Raw genomic sequence first — 21,823 nt, forward strand, 5'->3', positions numbered from 1 at the left:
ATAACTTCATAATATTTTTTTTATCCATAACTTATTACGCATGTGTCGTGAGAACAATATTGTGAGACAATTTATCTAATTCATCTAAAAGAGAAAAATATAAATTTAATAAACAAAAAAATGTATTTAAAATTTTTATTTGAAAAATTATTTTTCATTAATTTTCTTAAAAAAAAGATATGCGGGTTGGAATCCTGCCCGCAGACCAACTCTTATGCAAGACGGAAAAATAAAATCAATCTGCATTTCCTATGCGAAACCGACCAACCTAACTCATATTTTAGAGGTCAAAAGTCGACGGATGAGCCCAAATTGTCTTCCCTAGTGAAAAGAGGAGTGTTGGAAAGTCCCCCATTGTCTATGTCAGTTCTTAGAGTGTGTGTTATATATATCTATTGGACGACTTTATTAGTTACATGGCAATTGGTTTTAAGCTCAAATGTAACTAAGTATTAGAGCCTTTGAACTATTGTCATATTTTTATATTTTTATTATTGTTATACCTTGTACAGATTTTCTGAACATGTAAAGTATATAGGGAAGAATTCCAATACATATTGTCTATCTCGACATTAGAAGATCAATCAATTGGTTTCAATTACCATTACTCAATTGTTACAAGTTATGGTTCACCTCTTTAGCAATTGAAATAAACTTAGTACAACAGGTTTGCAGCTCTAGTCCATCAGAAAATATTTTCCTACAACCAGTTCCTGATGAACAATACTCAACAATGTAGAATTACACATACTCAGTTCAATATTTGATATGACTTGACTTGTGTATTTCTAATTCTGAAATCACAACAAAATCAATAGATGCAGGTGAAAAGCAAAATTAATTGACTTTAACAGAGCAAACTCTCAAAGAACTATAAGAGAAGTGGTGTTTCAACTAACCTTGCTGCATAATTTTAAGAGCTCACAGGGTTACAAAAGTAAGGGGTTTTGAAACGACATTAAATTCGTTTAGGCCTCATGACTGCTGAAAAAACTCAAGTATGTTCAGTTAACATACAAAAAAATTTGAAGTACAATGAAACGCCTGATAATAAAAAACATATTATATAATAAAAGTACCAGTTACGTTTAAGAGAAAGACAAACGATTAACAGTATATTAAAAATGGGGTGAGCGGTTACAAAATGGAATTTGGTCTCTACAATGTTTCATAGTCTACATTTTCAGTCACATTTGTTGATATGTGTAAAGAAAACAGACAGACAATCACTGGATTAAATGTTTGATTATTGTATGAAATCCTAGAAAAGTTGTTTCTGAATTCATTCATTGTTTCTACAAATTACAAGTACCACTCTTTGGATAGATTGAAAAAGTCTCTGCATATATGTTTGACATATTTTTCCTCTGTTATCTTAATATTTAAACATGATTTTACACAAGAACTTGGACTCGGAAATGTGAAATCGCTTTCAATTCAGAGATTGATTGAAAGTCTGTGCAAAGAATATACAATCAGTGCATCAACTAGAATACCTTTGTAGTCTAATTTGCATATTTCACATGACTTTTTCTATTTTTCGACCATCATCAATTTCACATCTAATAAACCTTTAAGTTAAAACAGAATTCTATACTGCATAGATCTTTAATATTAAAGAAAAGTGTATCGACTCTCTTCGGTATCTCCAATATATAATTTAGAAGTCGAGAAAAAAAAACGAATTCAATACATTTTCCTCATTTTTCCCCTAAAGAACCATTTAAGGACAAAACCATTATGAAGTTTTAAGCTCCAAAAACAAACAATACCTCTGAAATACAGCCAAGTAAGAATATGGCTAGAAAGATTCTCTTGATTTTTGTTTCACACTCTCTAGTAAGATTCTGAGTGTTTTCTTCTTCTATTGTTGCTTGTCCTGGTTTTGCCATAAGAGAAGGGTCCAAAATCTGTAAAATATTATTAGGAAATGAATTTTTCTCAAAAGTATGCAAATTTGACCATCCTCAAAGATGGTCTCCTTCCTGTAAACATTTCCAACATAAGAATTCCTTATGTATAGCAAAAGTAGTCCTTAGTAAATAAGTCCTTACAAAAGGCGAGACAGATAAAAAAAGGCTATTAAAAAGTTTACACCATACCTGGGGGAGCATAGCCTACTACCGTCCCTTTTATTCCCTTTTGTTCCTGTTAGGCCATATCCTGGAAACCATTCCCTTTCCACCACCCCTTCAGGCATTCAGCTTCAATGAATCCAGCTTCAATGAATCCGCAAGCGTGGGATTTGGTTTCAGTACTTTCATCACGGCTTCTCTCACAGAGGGGTCAATCATTGCACATACAAACCAAGTGGTTTTCGAGGAACTTCCTCGTTTTTGCAGAGGCCACAGAACAATTGAGAGTACATGCTGGTAAAAGTATATATTATGGTTTCATAACAAGTTCTTATTTTTTTAGACTGAAACAGGTTCTTTTTCTGACTTGCAAGAAAGAAGTTAAGAAAGATGCAAAATTTGACATAATGTTTAATGAATAAGAACAATGAATTAATTACAACTTTCATGTAAAACTAGATAGAGAATATAAACTTGATTTAGAATCTGTAAGAAAATCTGACCACTTTTAGTTGTTCTTGTCTCTCAATAACATATTTTTATTCCAATAAAACTTGATAAACTTATGTTATAAGCTCATGACCAAACTATGCAAGTATTCTTGACGTACAAATTCTGAGTTTAACAAAAGATGTTGAACACAATTCAACATTCATAGCAATTGGTTCAAAACTCTTTATCGTTAAAAAATAAAATACAAACCTCTTAGTATGACAACAATAGCTAAATCAATTTAACACAGTGAAAGATATTTTACTAGGTAAAATATAGAGGCTTTTGAGACTTTTTTTAGTTAGGATTAGAATGAACAGTGTAACACTGACTAACTGACTAATTTGGTTACATTAGAATGAGTTGTATATAACTTCAAGAGTCGTCAAAGTATATTTTTCTTTTTGCAGGTCTGTCAGTACCTTGTATCGGACAATCCTTCATCAAACCTGATGCTGAACTGTTTGGAGGAGTCGCCTCCTATTCCCTTATGTAGTGTCAATGCTTCTACAAGAGGAGAGCCACCATTTACAAACTACACACCTGGCTTCACTAGAACACTCGACTATATTTTATATTCCCCTTCTGATCACATTAAACCAATTAGTTTTCTTGAGCTTCCAGACTCTGATGCAGCCGATATTGTTGGTGGACTGCCAAACTTAAGTTAAATCATCAAGGAGTAAACATTGTTGTGTGGAAGGTGTTCTTTAAATTACCAGGCTTCATGTTCCATCTCCTCCCCCTTTTTGGAGATGCAAGCAAGGCTCTGGGAGCAAATGTTCAATGAATTATGTCATAAAATCATCACAGGCACTTGCCAAGGAGGCCAACAGTCACCAAAATGCTAACATTATGCAGGAATCTTTGTTTCTAAAAAAGTTTTTTTATTCTCAACTAGACAGTATCAGAGATTATGTGAACATATGTATCCTTTTAAAGACAATAATTTGTTATGTATTTTTTAGGAGATAAAGCATTTTTTGTGATTAAATGTCATTATTCATTTCAAAGGAATACTGGAAAAAAGTATGTATACCGAATTTCTTTGTTGATCTTGAAACTATAGTGATTAATTTTATTGGATGTCCTTTCTGGCCAGCAGTTACTGGCCCCCTTCAGCTTTTACGACCATGATCTTTTTCGTTGGATATTTTCTTTTTTAAGATTGTGGTGGAAGTTCTGAACCTGTCCATACGAAACAGAAATTTGATGTTCATCATGATTGTCACATGATTTGATGGCCCAACGATAACGACTAGTTAACATAGTTGATTTACGAAGTCAATATTTGCCCATTCCCCTATCAGATTGCACATATCACTGTTTTCCCATAACACACATTACCTTGTGAGAATACACTTCTTATTAGCTATAAATTCCAAGTATCTCTTTATCTTTATCTTTCTTGTCTGGGAAAAATAATATGGAAAAAACGCACACGGAAGTAATATATATAATCACGAATCAACTATAAAAAATAAACAATACAGAATTTAAAGTGATTCGGTTGCTAATTCCAACCTACATCCACACGGACAACTATTAGGTTTTATCTATCCCCATCAAATTTTTTTCTATTCTCATCTTTTTTATTTCACTTCTTTTTATCAAACAAATAATTTATGTAAGAATGGGCAAATGAGTAGCTAACTATCTATTTTTTTTTATATTGTTAATGCAATAATGACACGAATTGACTTGTTTTGCTGGTGTAGGGATTTTGAAACTACAGTTGTTCCATAGCTAATTTGCTCTGCTTTATGTACTTGTTAGACGACTCTCATTTGGCCATTCGCGTGATGCTTAGCACATCGTTTGGGACCACGAACATTGCAAGTTGCAAGTTGGGAGGGGTAGGTTTGTGTTCTCATTTTTCATATAATCTGAAGTGTGTAGAGGTGTTACTCTTTAGATGCATTAACGTGAACTTCATTTCAAAACTTCAAGAACATGATTAAAATGCAACCATTGCGACTTTCTTTGAGGAAAGTTCTTACCTTTAAAAAAATTAGATTGTCACATGGTCATATAAGCCTTTAGATAGATAGTATATACTTGTCTCCGAAATCTGAACCATACCCAAAGAAAAGTGGGGAACTGGGGCTCATGGTGATTAACAAAAATCCTTGCATATTCGTCTTTGGCTGGAAGGTAAAGGAAACTTTGCCCTCCTGACATGGGAAACAGTTCGTATAGAAAGAGGTACCTTTTGTAGTAAATCAGGCTTTAAAACACAAACATTTTTGCTTTCCCAAGGTGCGAGTGATCACTGTTCGTAAGGACTTATCCGCGGTGTATTGTACAAGTTCCCGAGGATACAACACAAACATCACTTTAGCTAAACACCCTCACCTATGAATCCCAGACACGGACACGGGAACGGATACGACACGGACACGGACACGGAGATACGGCTAAATTGAAAATTATAGGACACGGGACACGGCTATGTATAAATTAAAATGTAGTAATATATTTTGTTATATGAAAAAAATCAAGAAAAACATTTATAAAAATGGTATAAAAAAAAGATGTATTTATGTAAACCATAATGTTTAACTTTTACATTTATTCATCTTCATTAAAAAATATAATTTCTAATTCTGGTTCATCAAGAGATAAGCTAGCAATATCGAGAATTCCATTGTCATCCAATGAAAAGTCATCTCCTGCAATATCCCATAATTTAGTTTCCTCTTCTTTGTAATGTGAGGAGTTCCTTGAGAGAAGACGAAGATTACTATGGACAAATACTAGATCCTCTGCCCTTTTCGATGTCATCTTATTTCTTTTTAAAGAATGTATAAAGGAGTAGGTACTCCAATTCCTCTCACAACAAGAAGAAGAACATGGTTGTCCAAGTAGTTTAAGAGCTATCTTCTGAAGTGTGGGTGCATGAACTCCATGAACAATCCACCATGATTTTGCATCCATTTGACCTCTATCATTTAAAGAGTCAGCATCGTCAAAATCTTCTCTTCCATCTGAAAAGTTTGCGAACTTTATATTTACTTGTCTCCTTACAACCACATCATCAAAGTACCTTATAAAACATTTCTTCCTTTCCTGAGTAAGTTCCTTATCTAGATGTGGGGCAACTCTGTGTGAATCTTCACTTAACCATTCATGACTATAATATCTACATAAAAAATATAAAAAACATAAATTAACATAATATTATGTACTCAATAAAATATAAGAATAAAATAATATAACTATATTGTATTACCTTGGATTTAAAGAATGAGCCAGACAATGAAGTGATGTGCTACTCTTAGTCCAACGATCAATTAATATTAACTTGATTACCTCGAAAAATGATGAGTATTCAGCTTATGTCTTCCTTTCATGATGGTATATGACCTTTTTCACATTTTCAATCATTGAATCCCACATTTCATATACTAAGTGAAGAGTAGCCATATCCGTATCTGTTTTTCTGAGTACATCATAAATAGGAGTAGTAAAAGCAAGTATGTAATCAACCTTCATCCACCAATTATCATTCAACAAAGTTTCTTTCACAAATTGTGCACTATCAACATTATCCTCTTTGTAAGAAGACCATTCATTATTAATAACCATCTCTTGGAGCCCTTTCTTCAAACTTCTAAACCTTTTTAGCATGACTGTGGTTGAAGCAAATCTTGTTGAAGCAACAGAAAGCAACTTCAATGAGTTGAAGTTATTGAACATTGATAATCTCATAAAGTGCCCCATAATAAAGGTTTTAATAAAGGTTGCATCATCAGCAATTTGTGAGATCCAAGAACATTGTTGATAAGTATCACTATTTTTTTCGGTATTTTTTGCTGCACATATATTTTTCAATGCAAGATTCAAGGTGTGCACTACACAAGGAGTCCAGTAGATTGAAGGAAATTCTAATTCTATGAGCATACCTACTGCCTTACATACAGATGCATTATCAGTTATAATTTGTACCACATTTTTTGGCCCAACCTCCATAATTACATCTCTGATGTGTTTAGCAATAAAATCTTTGTCCTTTATTTCACCAGACCCATCTACTGACTTCAAAAACATTGGTCCACTCTCAGTGATAGCCATAAAATTTATAAGTGGTCTTCTTTGAGGATCACTCCACCCATCACTAACAATGGTTACACCTTTCTGATTCCATGAGTTTCTTATAGGTTGCAGAAGATTTTCTACATGTCTTCTTTCCTTTGAAAGTAAAGGACCTCTCAGTTTATTATATGTTGGCGGTACATACCCACTAAGATTAGAAGTATTAGTTGCAACAGAAAAGGCATTCCTATAATAAGGATTTCTTGCTAAATGAAATGGTAGTCCTGAAGAATAAAACATCCTCGCAACTGCACAATCAACAGTATCCCTCCCTTGAATATTGAAAGCAGCTTGTAAAGAACCTTTCAGTTTTGGGTTAAGATCATTGTTGTTGGTCTGCTTTCCTTCATCAGATACATGTGGCAAAGGAACCTTCTTCTTTTTTAAGTATTCTATTTTCAATGATGCTTCATTATCTAATTTCTTGAACTCAACCAGTTTTGACGGCGTCACATTCGCACAAATTCTAACTCCTCCCCCGTAATTCTTAACAAATGAGCTCTTACTCGAGTGTAAGATCCATTGAATGAAAAATCACACGAGCTACACTTGATCATATTATTTCCACCACCAGGAGTTTTCCTTAACTTTGAAACATATCTCCACAAAGGTTTTGTTTCATCTTCTTCTTCCGTAGTTTGATTGGATATATTCATCTTAATTTCCTATAACAAAATAAATTAAATATAAAAGATTTACTTACATATAAAAATCAAATAAATTTATTTAATAGAAATCAAATAAATTTATTTAATAGAAATCAAATAAATTCATTTAATAGAAATCAAATTATAAATATAAAAAATAAAATACGTAGAAATTAAAGATGAATTATAATATATTTTATTTTTAAAAAGTATTCAATTATTATGTTATTTATTTAAGGTTATTTTATATTTTTTGTTTTAATATAATTATTAGAAAATAAATTATCTTCAATATTTAATATTTTTAGGTTAAAAGTTTAATTTACCTTTATAAAATATTTTTTTAATAAAAATTTAAGTGAATATTTAAAATAAAAAAAAATTATTTTCATGTTAGTAATTTAAAAAATAAAATAAAATATTTAAATTATATAATAATACATAATATTATATAATTATATTTAAATTATTTGAAAATATTAAAAATTAAATAAAATAAATAAATTCAAAAATTACTGTATCTTTATTCAGAATTACAATGATATATTTATATAATAAATTATATTTAAATTATTTGAAAATATTAAAAATTAAATAAAATAAATAAATTCAAAATTACTGTATCTTTATTCAGAATTACAATGATATATTTATATAATAAATTATATTTAAATTATTTGAAAATATTAAAAATTAAATAAAATAAATAAATTCAAAATTACTGTATCTTTATTCAGAATTACAATGATATATTTATATAATAAATTATATTTAAATTATTTGAAAATATTAAAACTTAAATTCAAAACTACTGTATTTTTATTATCTACAGTGCTGATTAAAATATTGATTAATCTTAATAAATATAATTATATATAAATTATTTGAAAATATTAAAAATTCAATAAAAAAATTAAATTCAAATTAATATTGTATTGTATGTAAATTATATGAAAGACCTTTATCTCTAACAATAAGTAGTAGGTATGCATTTTAATGGCAAAGAAAAAAATTTAAGAATTTTAACATTGGAATATGAAGGGATTTATTGAATGGACAATTGGGCAGTGTGAAAATTAAAACTAAGGATAGTCACTTACCTCTCTTCACCAGGTTGTCTTTTTTCTTCCTTTTCTTTCTTTCTTCTTCCTTTCTTCTTCTCCAATGTTCACCACTTTACGCCTTCCACTTGAGTTCACCAATGCTCTGTTACTGGTTCTAACTCATATTTATAAAGTTTATTTTTTAAATTATAATTTTTTTAAGAAAAAAATATATTATTTATTCTTAATTTTCTTTTTTAGTTAAGATTTTCTGTGAAATAAAGGTTTTATTTGATATTTTAGTTAAGATTTTATGTGAAATAAAGGTTTTATTTGAAATTTTAGTTAAAATTTTCTGTGAAATAAGGATTTTATTTGAGATTTTAGTTAAGATTTTATGTGAAAAAAGGGTTTTATTTGAGATTTTAGCTAAGATTTTCTGTGAAATAAAGATTTTATTTGAGATTTTAGTTAAGATTTTCTGTGAAATTAGGGTTTAAAGAGTGCAAGTGTCCGTCCGCCGTCCGTCCGTCCGTCCGTCGTGTCTCAGGAGTGGACCGCACGCCATCCGCCGTGTCGAAGGAGTGGGCCGCGTCTCCTCCGACGTGTCCGGGAAGAGGGCCGTATCCGGCCCAGGCAGGTGCGTCTGACACCGCGTCGTGCACGCACCCGTCGCGCACCCGTGTCGGCGACGTGTCGGAAGCGGTAACGGCGTGATTTTTGCCGTATCCGAGCTTCACAGACCCTCACACTCTTAGGTATTTCATATTAGATTGATAACCTTTCCACAACTCATAAGGTGCTTTGCCAGTTTTTCTATGTGGTATCCTATTTTGCAAAAGACACGCGGTAACCAGAGATTTGCCTAAAATGATAAATCAAATTCAAACAGTGTGCAATTCTTGCACGAAAAAAAACGGTGAAGTAGCATCAGATTTGGAAAATTTATCATAATTGATTGATGCACTCTTTTAGCATGATTCCAGTGCCAAAAGTTAGTTAAGATCTCAAGTTGTCTGTGGTTTAAAATTCAAATTCAAATTTGAAAGATTCAGTTCAGCATAATTTTTTTAAGTCACACATTTGATACGTCAAAATTCCAGTAGTATTGTTTTGGTTTTATTAATCCAATTCTAGTGTCATTCATTAGGTTCAATTTGTGTGTTATCCTTTTGTTGTGTACCTTATTTTGTTTGCTTGTCATTTTTTGTTCATTTACTTTTTCAAGTTGTCATATATCAACTCCCTTTGTTGTATGCCAATTTCAAAATTGATTTTTGGTTGCTTTAACTTTTGTTGACCTCATTTCTTGGTGGATAAGTAATTCAAAGGTGCATTGTTAAGTTTGGGGCTAATATCTTTGGTGAGAGCTTTATCACTTAGTAGGTGCTGATTTGATTTTTTAAAGTTGAATATCCTTGAGAGGTTGAGCAAGAGGACAACAACAAGTGAGCTAGCTTAAACACTTACACAAAGAATGAGTGCCAAAAAGAAAAGAAGGGTTGCATAGAATAGGAATTTTTAAATTTTATCAATTCAATTTTCTTTGTATTTTCTGAGTTGTAATTTGCAAAACCTTTGAATAATTAGTGGATTAATTGCGCATTAGACGGTGAGTGTGTCTTCAATGGTTCTAAGTACCTAGAAGCCTCACCTTAGGATACGTCTAGTTTAAAGCTTTCTAGATAGTAATTTTTCAATTGTGTATTTTCTTGTTTAGCATTGTTTAATTGCTTTGCATTTTGTTTTTCTTGCATAAAATTGTGTTTTCATTCTTGATTGTGCTCTAAGTGAATTACTTAGAGAAAGGTTTTGTGAAAGTTTTGAAGGATAGAATCTGGCTTGGTACTTAAGTAATCCAAGTGATTCACCTCCCTTTTCTGGGAATCTACCTACACTACTTCACTTATCTTTCTTTTGGTAAATTGCTTTTAACACATAACTTTAACGATGTCTTCTTATTCTCATCATTCTAGTGAAAGTGATAGAGAGTCTATTAAATCTCTTTTGAAACAACTAGCACCAAACTTTCAATCATTTTCATATAGACAATTGCAATATGAGACCCAAATCAAAGAGAGGGTTGAACATTTTGCTTTGATGAAAGAAGAGTTGATAGTGGTTAAAGAAAGGGATGAATACAACAAATTGAAAAAATTTCTCATTCATCTAGCTCTGGAGGAGATGATTCTTTTGGGGAACAAAATCTTAGAATTAATGACTATTATCAACCACCCCCTAGGAGAGCTAGAAGAGTAAGACAAGAAAGCACTAAGGAGGTTAGGGTAGATCTACCTTATTTCCATGGGAAAGAAAATGTAGAAGCTTATCTATATTGGGAAATGAAGGTAGAACAATTGTTTTCTTGTCATAGAGTAAGTGAGGAATGAAAGGTACCTTTAGCCCCCCTAAGCTTTCAAGGTAATGTTATGTATTGGTGGACTGCCCTTGAGCAAGATAGGCGCCTTCATAAGGACCCTCCCATAGAGTATTGGAATGATCTTAGAGGAGCCTTAAGACGCTGTCATATTCCCTCATATTATAATAGGGAGTTAATGGACAAGCTCCAAAGACTTCAACAAAACATTATGAGCGTAGAGGAATATAGGCAGAAAATGGAATTATATTTGATGAGAGCCTCAATTAGGGAGTCTGAGTCCACTACCATAGCAAGGTTTTTAAGAGGACTCAATCTTGAGATTAGAGATAGAGTTGAACTTTTACCTTATAGAGACATGAATGATTTAATTCAACTTTGTATCAAAGTTGAACAACAAAATTTAAGGAAAACTTCAAGTCGTAGGGAAGGTTCATATTCTAACTCTTATCCCAAAAGAGAGTATAAAAGGGAGGAAACCACAAAGGAAAAATCTAAGGAAACTCCCAAAAATATAGATAAAGATATGATAACCCCACAACCTCGTAGCCGAGATACCAAATGTTTTAAATGCTTTGGAAGAGGTCATATAGCTGCCCAATGCCCAAATAGGAGAACCATACTCTTAAGAGGGAAGGATGAATATAGTAGCCAAAGTGATGAAGCTAGTGGGGAGAAGAAAAAGAAAATAGTGAAGGGGAATATCCGTGTGAGGGTGAGTTAATGATGATCCGTAGAACCCTCAACAATCAACCTAGTATGAATCAAGAGTCACAAAGTGATATGATTCCAATAGCAAAATATAGATGATTCTTTGACATTTTATGGAATCAACTTGAGTTGGAGAATGAAGAGGCACTTTTATAGAAATGGATCAATGTTCTATGTTTCAAGAACTCACCAAAACTTGCGCCAAACACCAAAACTCACATGGAAGTCCCATTTCTTGTCAATTGAATCGATTAAAAGATGCAAGAGTGCAAATGAACCGATTAAATTCCATAACAATTGAAATGCACCGAACAAATTAATAGAAAATGAAGAAGAACCGATTAAATCCAGCAAGGAAGAAGATGAACCGAACAAAACATGATTTAAAGCTAAAGTACCGAAAAGAATTGCAAGAAAGGAACCTAAGACATGTTTAGAAGTTCATATGTTCACGGAAATGGAAGGAATAGATGGAGAAGAAAGATGACTTATGTAGTTGTAGTTCTTGGTTGATGAATACGCCACTTGAAGTGTGAAAGCTCCAAGATAAGTGTGAATTGCCGCCACTTGAGGGAACCAAGGCTCTCAAGATGAGACTAGGAAGAGGAGAAGGCAAGTTCTCACTACACTCAATCACCAATTTGGGAGAGTTTTGATACTACAAATTCCAATTCTGAATTTCAAAGGACCCAAGCCCTCCTTTTATAGGAGCAAGGGCCGGTCATGAGCTTAACAAAGCTTGTACTACAAGCTACCCAAGAGTCTCCTAAGCTAACGCCTATAGTGACTTATGAAGAGTCACCTTCTAGAAAATTCTAAACTAAAGCCTAAAGATGCTTTACAAAAGAGGTATCTAATGTTTCCCTCTAAGCACCTTTCTAAAAACCATGTATTAAACATTCTACTTTTTATACAAAAGACACTATAAAAAGAGAAAACAATCTACCACTACTTCCTAATTCCTTAAACTTGCTCCTTGTAAGCCTTTGAGGTAAGCTAGTGTCTCCTTGAGCTTCTTCAACTTCGGCCTCTACCTCCTCTTGTCCTTGATCTTCGGCCTCTATTTCTTCTTGATCTTGATCTCCATCACAAAGGGGGAACATTTTACACACAAGGTGTAAAGTTTTTGAAAATGTGTGTTCTCTCATTGTGGATAGTGGTTCTTGTTGCAACTGTTGTAACGCTAGGATGGTTGAGAAGTTGAATCTACAATTAATACCTCATCCTAAACCTTATAAACTTCAGTGGATCAATGAAGATGGGGAATTAACTGTAGATCAACAAGTGAAAGTCGAGTTTTCTGTGGGAAACTATAAAGATAAAGTTTTATGTGATGTAGTTCCCATGGAAGCTTGTCATATTTTGTTGGGTAGACCTTGGCAATTTGAGAAGAAAACTAAGCACAATGGTCTTACCAATGAGATTACTTTCACTCACAAAGAAAAGAAGTTTGTACTTTATCCCTTATCATCTTCACAAGTGATAAATGACCAAGTGCAAATGAGAAAAAAAAAAAAAAGGAAGAGAAAAAAAAAGTTAGAAAACCAAGAAAAAGCCCTTAGGGAAAAAGAGGCGTGGGAGAAGAGTGTTCCTTCCCACAAGGTTATTCCGAAAGAAGAAGAAACATTTGAAAACCAATTAAAAAATAATTATTTCTGAACAACCATCAAGCCTCCTGTTGTGTAAAGGAATACTTACATGCACTGCCACACTTACTGCAACTTGTGTTGTACCTCCTCAAGTAAAAGAACTTTTAAATGAATTTGATGGCATATTCTCTAGGGAAGGCCCTAGTGGACTTCCTCCTTTTAGAGGAATTGAACATTAAATAGATTTAGTTCCGAGAGCTAGTCTACCCAATAGACCAGCTTATAGAACTAATCCTGAGGAAACTAAGGAGATAGAATCACAAGTACATGATTTGTTGGATAAGTGTTTGGTTCAAAAGAGCCCGAGTCCTTGTGTTGTACCTGTCTTGTTGGTGTCCAAAAAAGATGGCAAATGGAGAATGTGTTGTGATTGTAGAGTCATCAATAACATCACCATCAAGTATAGACATCAAATTCCAAGACTAGATAACATGCTTGATGAATTGCATGGGTCCACCATATTTTCTAAAATTGATCTTAAAAGTGGATATCACCAAATTAGAATTAAAGAAGGTGATGAGTGGAAAATCGCTTTTAAAACCAAATTTGGACTATATGAGTGGTTAGTAATGCCTTTTGGACTTACTAATGCACCTAGCACTTTCATGAGGCTAATGAATCATGTTTTAAGGGATTGTATAGGAAAATATGTAGTATTTTATTTTGATGATATATTAGTATATAGCCAAAGCCTAGAATCTCACCTAAGTCACCTTAAAAAAGTTCTCCTAGTGCTTAGGAATAATAGTTTGTTTGCTAATAGAGATAAATGTACTTTTTGTGTTGATAGTGTAGTATTTTTAGGATTTATAGTTAACAAAAATGGGGTACATGTTGACCCTGGAAAAATCAAAGCCATCCAAGAATAGCCAATTCCACAAAGTGTGGGACAGGTTAGGAGCTTTCATGGATTAGCAAGCTTTTATAGGAGATTTATGCCTAACTTCTCAAGTCTAGCTTCACCACTCAATGAGTTAGTGAAGAAAGACACTCCATTTTGTTGGACCAAGAAGCAAGATCAAGCCGTCAAAAGGCTAAAAGCTCAACTCACTAATGCACCCATTCTAGCTTTACCAAATTTTGCAAAAACTTTTGAGCTAGAGTGTGATGCATCGGGAGTAGTTATAGGAGGAGTTTTGTTGCAAGGTGGACACCCAATTGCTTATTTTAGTGAAAAACTTCATGGTGCCACCCTCAACTACCCAACCTATGATAAAGAGCTCTATGCACTTTTGAGGGCCTTAAAGACGTCGGAGCACTATCTAGTTTCTAAAAAATTTGTCATTCATAATGATCACGAGTCTTTAATGTATTTGAAAGGTCAACATAAGTTGAATAAACATCATGAAAAATGGATGGAATTTCTTGAACAATTCCTTTATGTTATCAAATACAAGAAGGGCAGTACAAACATTGTGGTTGATGCTCTCTTAAGGTGACATGCCCTATTTTCAAAACTTGGAGTCCAAATTCTTAGATTTGAAAACATAATTGAACTTTACAAAGAACATCATGATTTTGCATCCATCTTTGCTAAATTTGAACATAGAGCACAAGAAGGGTTTTGATGTGTCTGAGGGGTATCTTTTTAAAGTAGGAAAACTATGCTACCCTAAGGAACACATAGAAAACTTCTTGTAAAAGAATCTCATGAAGGAGGTCTCATGGGCCATTTTGGAGTTGACAAAACTCTAGAGTTTTTAAAAGGAAAATTCTTTTAGCCACATATGAGAAAAGACGTTCAGAGACATTGTTTTAGATGTATATCATGTTTAAAAGCTAAATCTAAAACAATGCCTCATGGACTATATACTCCTTTACCTTTTGCAAGTGCTCCGTGAGAAGACATTAGCATGCATTTTATTCTAGGACTTCCTAGGACGACAAGAGGTTTTGATTTCATTTTTGTGGTTGTGGATCGGTTTAGCAAAATGAAACATTTTATTCCATGCCACAAAGTGGATGATGCAAATAATATCTCTAGACTCTTCTTTAGAGATGTGGTAAGACTTCATGGTCTACCTAGAAGCATAGTGTCTGATAGAGATCCAAAATTTATAAGTCATTTTTGGAAAACCCTTTGGGCAAGACTTGGAACCAAATTGAATTTTTCAACTTCTTGTCATCCTCAAACGGATGAAACCGAAGTTGTAAATTGATCTCTTGGTACTATGCTTAGGGCAGTCATGAAAGACAACCAAAGATCTTGGGATGAGTATCTTCCCCATATTGAGTTTGCATACTATAAAGTAGTCCATAAAACTACTAATATTTCTCCATTTGAGGCTGTTTATGGATTTAATCCTCTTACTCCTTTAGACTTGTTGCCACTTCCTAATCCACAAGAATTTGTGCATAAGGAAGGAGTAACAAAAGCTGAATTTGTTAAGAAAATGCATGAGAGAATTAAAGAACAAATACAACAGCAAACAGAGAAATATATAAAACATAACAATAAGGGGAAGAGAGAGATAGTCTTTGAAGAAGGAGATTTAGTTTGGCTCATCTTAGGAAAGATAGATTTCCAACTAAGAGGAAGTCCAAACTTACACTACAAGAAAATCATGAAATAGAAACCAATTTTTAGAGACCAAAATAATTAGTTGTAATAGTAATTAAATTAGAGACCATTTTAGAAACTAAAAAAATGGTTTCCAAATTAGTTTCTATTACTGGTAAATAGTTTCTAAATTGGTATCTAATTAGCAACCAAGGTTTTAACTACCAAAAATTGGTAGTTAAAACCTTGGTTGCTAATTAGATACCAATTTAGAAACTATTTAACAATAATATAAACTAATTTAGAAACCGATTTTTTTTAGTTTAAAAAATGATCTCTAATTTAGTTACTATTACAACTAATTACTTTGGTCTCTAAAAATTGGTTTCTATTTCATGATTTTCTTGTAGTGTTAGTCTCTGAGATGATGGACCCTTCCAAGTCCTAAAAACAATCAACAACAATGCAGACATTCTTGATTTACCTAAAGAATATGGAGTTCATAATACTTTTAATGTTTTGGACCTAATGCCTTTTGCAGGAAGTAATGAAGAAGAAAAAGTAGAAGCATGAGATTTGAGGACAAATCCTTTTCAAGAGGGAGGGGATGATGGAAGAGGCCCAATGGCAAGCCCAAGTGAGCCCAACAAAGAGAAGATTCGGGCCTACCACTAGAGCCATGACCAAGAAGAATCAAGAAGATTGGAATACTACTACTGATGGCAGGGAAACCTTCTTGTACATGTTTAAAATGTCATAACTATAGTGTATAGTAGAATTTATTTTCGTGTTAAAATTAGATTAGGAATTTTACTTGTAATTTTCTAAGAGATAATTTTGGCACCTAATTATGAGACGGCCCATGGAGGAGGGAATAAGAAACGCTAATCACACCTCCCATGTGCTCATTTGAATGTAGCTTTCATTTCATTTGTATTTGGCTCTTCAAATTCTAAGTCTTTCATTGCTATAAAAGGAGGTGCTTGGCTCATGAAATAGCAAGATTATTCTAGAGCAAATTGCTGCCAAAATTGTGCCAATTTTGCTCATTGTCTCCTACCTCTCTAGGATAGACATTTTAATCTTCATTCTTCACCATTGCCAAGTGAGATGGCCTCACCACTCACTCTCCACGCCTAACATGCACCTTCAAGGAGTCCACAACTCTACGTGAGTTCCTTGTTCATTATCATCCATTGAAGCTTCTGCCACTCCTCCAAGAAATTACAATTCGGATGAAGGCACTCTTCCATCAGATAGAGGTATCTTTTGTAGTAAATCAGGCTTTAAAACACAAACATTTTTTTCCCAAGGTGTGAGTGATCACTGTTTGTAAGGACTTATCCACGGTGTATTGCACTAGTCCCCCCAGGATACAACACAAACATCACTTTAGCTAAATACCCTCACACTCTTAGGTATTTCATATTAGGTTGATAACCTTTCCACAACTCATAGGGTGTTTTACCAGTTTTCCTATGTGGTATCCTATTTTGCAAAAGACACGCAGTAACTAGAGATTCACCCCATAGATTATCAGGAGCATTAGAACTAATAAGCATGACATTCATTATTTCTTTAAGTGTCCTATTTTTCCTTTCAACTACTCCATTAGATTTAGGTGAATGCGGTGGGGTTACTTCATGAATAATACCTTCTTTAACACAATAATCATTAAATTAAACATATTCACCACCTTTATCTGACCTAATTATTTTAATTTTCTTATTTAATTGATTTTCTACTTCCGCTTTATAAGTTAAGAACATGTCAAAAGCTTCATCCTTATGTTTAATTAAATACACTTTGGTGTATCTAGAAAAATCATAAATTATTATTATATTTCTTTTTGTGATCATATTTTTTCTCGTACCTTTTTGGAGCTGGTTTGTCTTCTACCACGTTTGCTTTAGCAGACAAAGTTTTGGCCTTTGCAGCAGCGCACTCCTTCCTGTTTGTGTCTTCAATGATGATGTGGGTGATCAGATCCGATAGTGACATATGTTTGTGCTTCAGTTGTTATTTGTAATCCGTCCAAGATTGTGGAAGCTTTTCGATCAAGAGTTCTGACATGAATTCATCCGGCAAGGCTATGCTTTCAGCTTTGATATCTTTAAGCAGCTTGTGATGTTTATCTGGATTTTGATGTCTTTGCCTTCGATAATCTCCCAACGGTAGTAGTTTCCAATCACGAACCTTTGTCTAACGATGTCTTCGACAGTGTATTTGAGGATAAGAGAATCCCAAATATCTTTTTCTTCCTTGTAAGAAGCATAGACATCGAACAGGTCGTTGGATAACACACTGAGTAAGGTGTGACGACATACCTTGTTTGCATGGATCCAATCATCAACTTGTTTCGCAATTGTGCTTGAGTCGGGTTTAGAAGTTGTAAGTGCAAAAGCAACTCCGTACATGTCTAATAGGGTGGACACGCGTTCTTGCCAACGTCAGAAATTCTGACCGGTGAAGACTTCAATTTGTTAGACGTTCGGAAATGGTTTCTCAAAAATGGTTTCCATTGCAAAAACAAAATTTGATGTTTCTGGAGCAACGTTGTTGTTGTTGTCCATATTTTCAGCCATAAGTCCTTACGATTGTAGTAAATCAGACTTTAAAACACAAACCTTTTTGCTTTTCCGAGACATGAGTCATCACTGTCCGCAAGGACTTATCTGCGGTGTATTGCGCAAGTCCCTTAGAATACAACAGGAACTTCTCGAAGATTTTCGATGATCAGAACTAGCAAGTTACTCTTAATAGAGTAAGAACCCAATGAACCCAAAAAAATAATTATAATAAAATAAAATAATGAATGAAAAGAGAGAAAGAGGAAAAGGTGAAAATGGAGAAGAAAGGTGCACGGTGGTGGGTTGAGGAAGATGAAGAAGGTAAGTGAGAGACGTATCTTCTGAAGCAAATGGATCTGGTATTTATAGATGGAGAAGCCACAACTACCGCAGTTTCAAGCCCTAGTTGAGCGGCACCATTCCATGGTCATGGCCGCCGAAAACGAAGCAACCGCCGATGATGGAGGAAGACCCGCGTGAATGGAGGAGCCAACCACCCAAAACTCTTGCAACGTTCTCTGAACCGCTCGAGAAAGAAGGGAAGTTGAGCGTAAATCTCTTCCATTTCTCTTTCATTTTCGCGGATGTGGTTTTAAGGTTTGTTCTCGTCGGCTCGAAGTCGGTCGGATTATGGATGAGCTCTTCTCGGATTCCCTTCTGGTGCTCGGTCAGCCAACTGGATGAGGTGTTAGTAATTGCCTCCAGGCTTTAGCAAACTGATCTTCTGGGGACGAGGGGGGTTCCACTTGCGATTACACTCCGACGCCCAAGTCAGTGAGAGCCCAAAATATAGTGTATATGGTAAAATATATTGCAAAGATGCAAGTTTAGATACTCCCCTATGGATGGTTGTCTATTTATAAGCCTTCATGGGCTTGGATTTTTGACTCGGGTTCCTCTAGACATCAATGTGTCATATTATGATAACTTTACATAAAATTTGAATATCAGTTAATATAATCGAAGCATTTATGTAATATAATAAAAGATATTAGACAAATAAATTAGGACATTTATGTGATATAATTAGAGAATATTTATAGCGTAATCATAGATATTGTGTTAACATTTATAATGTAATCAGGAATACTGCGTTTAGCATTTATACCGTGATTTGAACGAACTCTAATGAGCCTCTCGATTGATATGGAGACCCGAGTAACTTGTCTTAATTCCTAATTCCTAGCCATTTATAGGACGGTTAAGGATTCACAGCCCTTTTGCAATATCTTTATAGGAACGTTTGAGGTTTGATTTACAACACCATATCTCCCAGGTCAAGATCAGAAACTTTAATTTTGATGTCGTACGTAGTACCTCAAATATTTGACATTCCAACTAACTTTTCCATGATCTGGAAATCGTCCTTCTTGAGGTGACCAAATAAATGCTCAATAAATTCTTAAACAGTTTGATGAATTTAGTTTTCTTACGGGAGCTTGATCAAATAAAGATTGTGCTAATGAATATGAAAATCTTGTCAAATTTCTCAAATTCATAATTATTCTCTACAGAGGAATCTTTAAAGTAAAGTTGTCATCCCTAATATTTTTTTTATCGTTAAATAAAATAGCTCAAATGAATCTCTAAAAAAATTAAACGAGTTTATCCTAACTTTTAACGAACTCCTCTTTGTGATCCTTATTCTCTGTCTGTCTCTTTTTTTACTCACATAAAATCTCATGTAAATATATAATTTTTCTCTCTGATTTTTCACCTCTCCAAATGTAGTTTCTCATTTTGAGTGTTCATCAAACATTATCTAAACGATAAACAAGGCACCCAAATTTTAAGCTTCACTCTAAACACATTCATAATTCAAACATTTCAGTTTCATCTTTTGCTGTGGTTTGTGTTCCACATGTGCTGTAATTAGTCTTACGCAAATCTTTCTTTCTCATTTTGGATGGTGGGATCGGCACGTTCCATCTCATACATTTTTTGTTAAATTTCTCTTTATATTAGTTTTTTCGATCTCATGCCTCCCTCTCTTCAGAAAGCTACACTGCTGAAAAATCCAAACAAATTCATGACTCGTCTCATAGTTAAAAACGTTTATATATATTTTCCTCTCATAACTCAGATAAACTCCAAAATAGATAATATTTCATACAATATCTAATTTAATCAATATAAATATTAATTATTTTTTATTTTTTAAAATTCATTTTTATTTAATAATTTCATCATAGTAATGATAAAACATCCAAAATATAAGTCATTTTAATGTACTTCACTTAATGAAAATGATTAGCTCAATTACGATTACAATATGAAAATTATAGAAAGGAAAAAAGGAAAAAAAAAATAAGTTTATATTTTTCAAAAAGTTAAAATAAGCTTTTTTTTCATTTGTAAATTTATACATTGTTTTTAATTTAATATTTTGCAAAAGTTAAAATATTATATAATTTAGTCAATATAGCAACTAATTATTTTTTGTCTTTAAAATTAATTTTTATTTAATATTTTTTTTATAGTGTAAGAATGCATATGACATGTAACATGACGGGATAATATGATAAACCAAAAATTATATGATTCTAAATAAATTGCATCGATTAAAATGAAGGAAAAATTCAAGAACAAACAAAAAGAGGCATGAAACAATAAAACAATAAGAATCTTAAGTTGAAATTTTTTGTGTGTGGAAGGAAATTTAGTGAATTTGCACCAATAAAAATGTAAAAATACAACAAACAATTGGTGGAAAAACTTCAAGCCATGAAAATAAACTGCGAAACAACATGGAGTTGGATAGACAAAATTTTAAAGAATTTTTCACTTAATGGCAAGAATCGTGCTTTGATCCATTTGATTAAGTGTTGTTTAGCTCTTATCAATTCTGTGAATATGGAAGGTATGGTTACTCAAATCATTAAAGTCTGAATTTTACAAAGAAAGAATCATATTATAGGGTTAGAAACTATAACTTGCATGACAAGTTATGGTTAGAATGTTGTTTGTCATCCTAGCTTGTTTTAAGTCCTACCTTGCATTCCAATTGGTTAGGGTTTTATTTGGTCCTAATACAATATCTAAAATGTATTTTATTATAGTTTGTATAAATATTTACAAGATTCAAAAAGAGAAAATTCATAGATTGATATTGATGTCCTCTTGTGTGATGTTCTAAGTCTAGTTTTGTGACGGTTTGAATAACCTCCATCAACTCATCTTAAATTCAATCATGTAAAGAGACCCTTTTGATGCTTATCAAATTGGGTCAATGATGAAATAACTTTTTGGAACATAGAGTTTTCAGAGTCATGGGATGATGTCAAAAAATTCATTTTAAAATTACTGAAAATATTGAAACAAATCTATTACCTTTGCAATTTTTGTGTACCTTTGTGGTAATCCTGTGCCTCAATCCAACCACCTGTAAACCTTAACAGCATCGATTGATGAGAAGACAGAAGAGAATCCGACAGTCAGACACAACCAAGAGTCAAACACCTTCATCCATATAGCTAGCTGGTAGTTAAACTTTCTAAAACGAACAACTGAATGTCTAATATTTGTTGTTATCCAGAAAAGGAAATCTTATAAACAGAATATTATTCAATATGATTTCTTTCTGGTTAAGATAACTTCAATGGAGTCAATTGACGCATAATTGTCTCATACTGAAAGAGTTAATTGTTATATATTTCTAACATTT

The 21,823-nt window shown here is 33.1% G+C and overlaps 2 pseudogenes; one reads left to right on the forward strand and one right to left on the reverse strand.

Moving 5' to 3' along the window:
• Positions 1-5,138: 5,138 nt before the first annotated feature.
• On the reverse strand, positions 5,139-7,318 carry LOC137809278 (uncharacterized; annotated as a pseudogene).
• A 3,463-nt stretch (positions 7,319-10,781) lies between these two features.
• Positions 10,782-16,137, forward strand: LOC150029077 (uncharacterized; annotated as a pseudogene).
• The last annotated feature ends 5,686 nt before the right edge of the window (positions 16,138-21,823 follow it).

This window comes from Phaseolus vulgaris, chromosome 2, assembly GCF_051622355.1.
Source record: "Phaseolus vulgaris cultivar YP4 chromosome 2, ASM5162235v1, whole genome shotgun sequence".
In the NCBI taxonomy this organism is placed as follows: domain Eukaryota; kingdom Viridiplantae; phylum Streptophyta; class Magnoliopsida; order Fabales; family Fabaceae; genus Phaseolus; species Phaseolus vulgaris.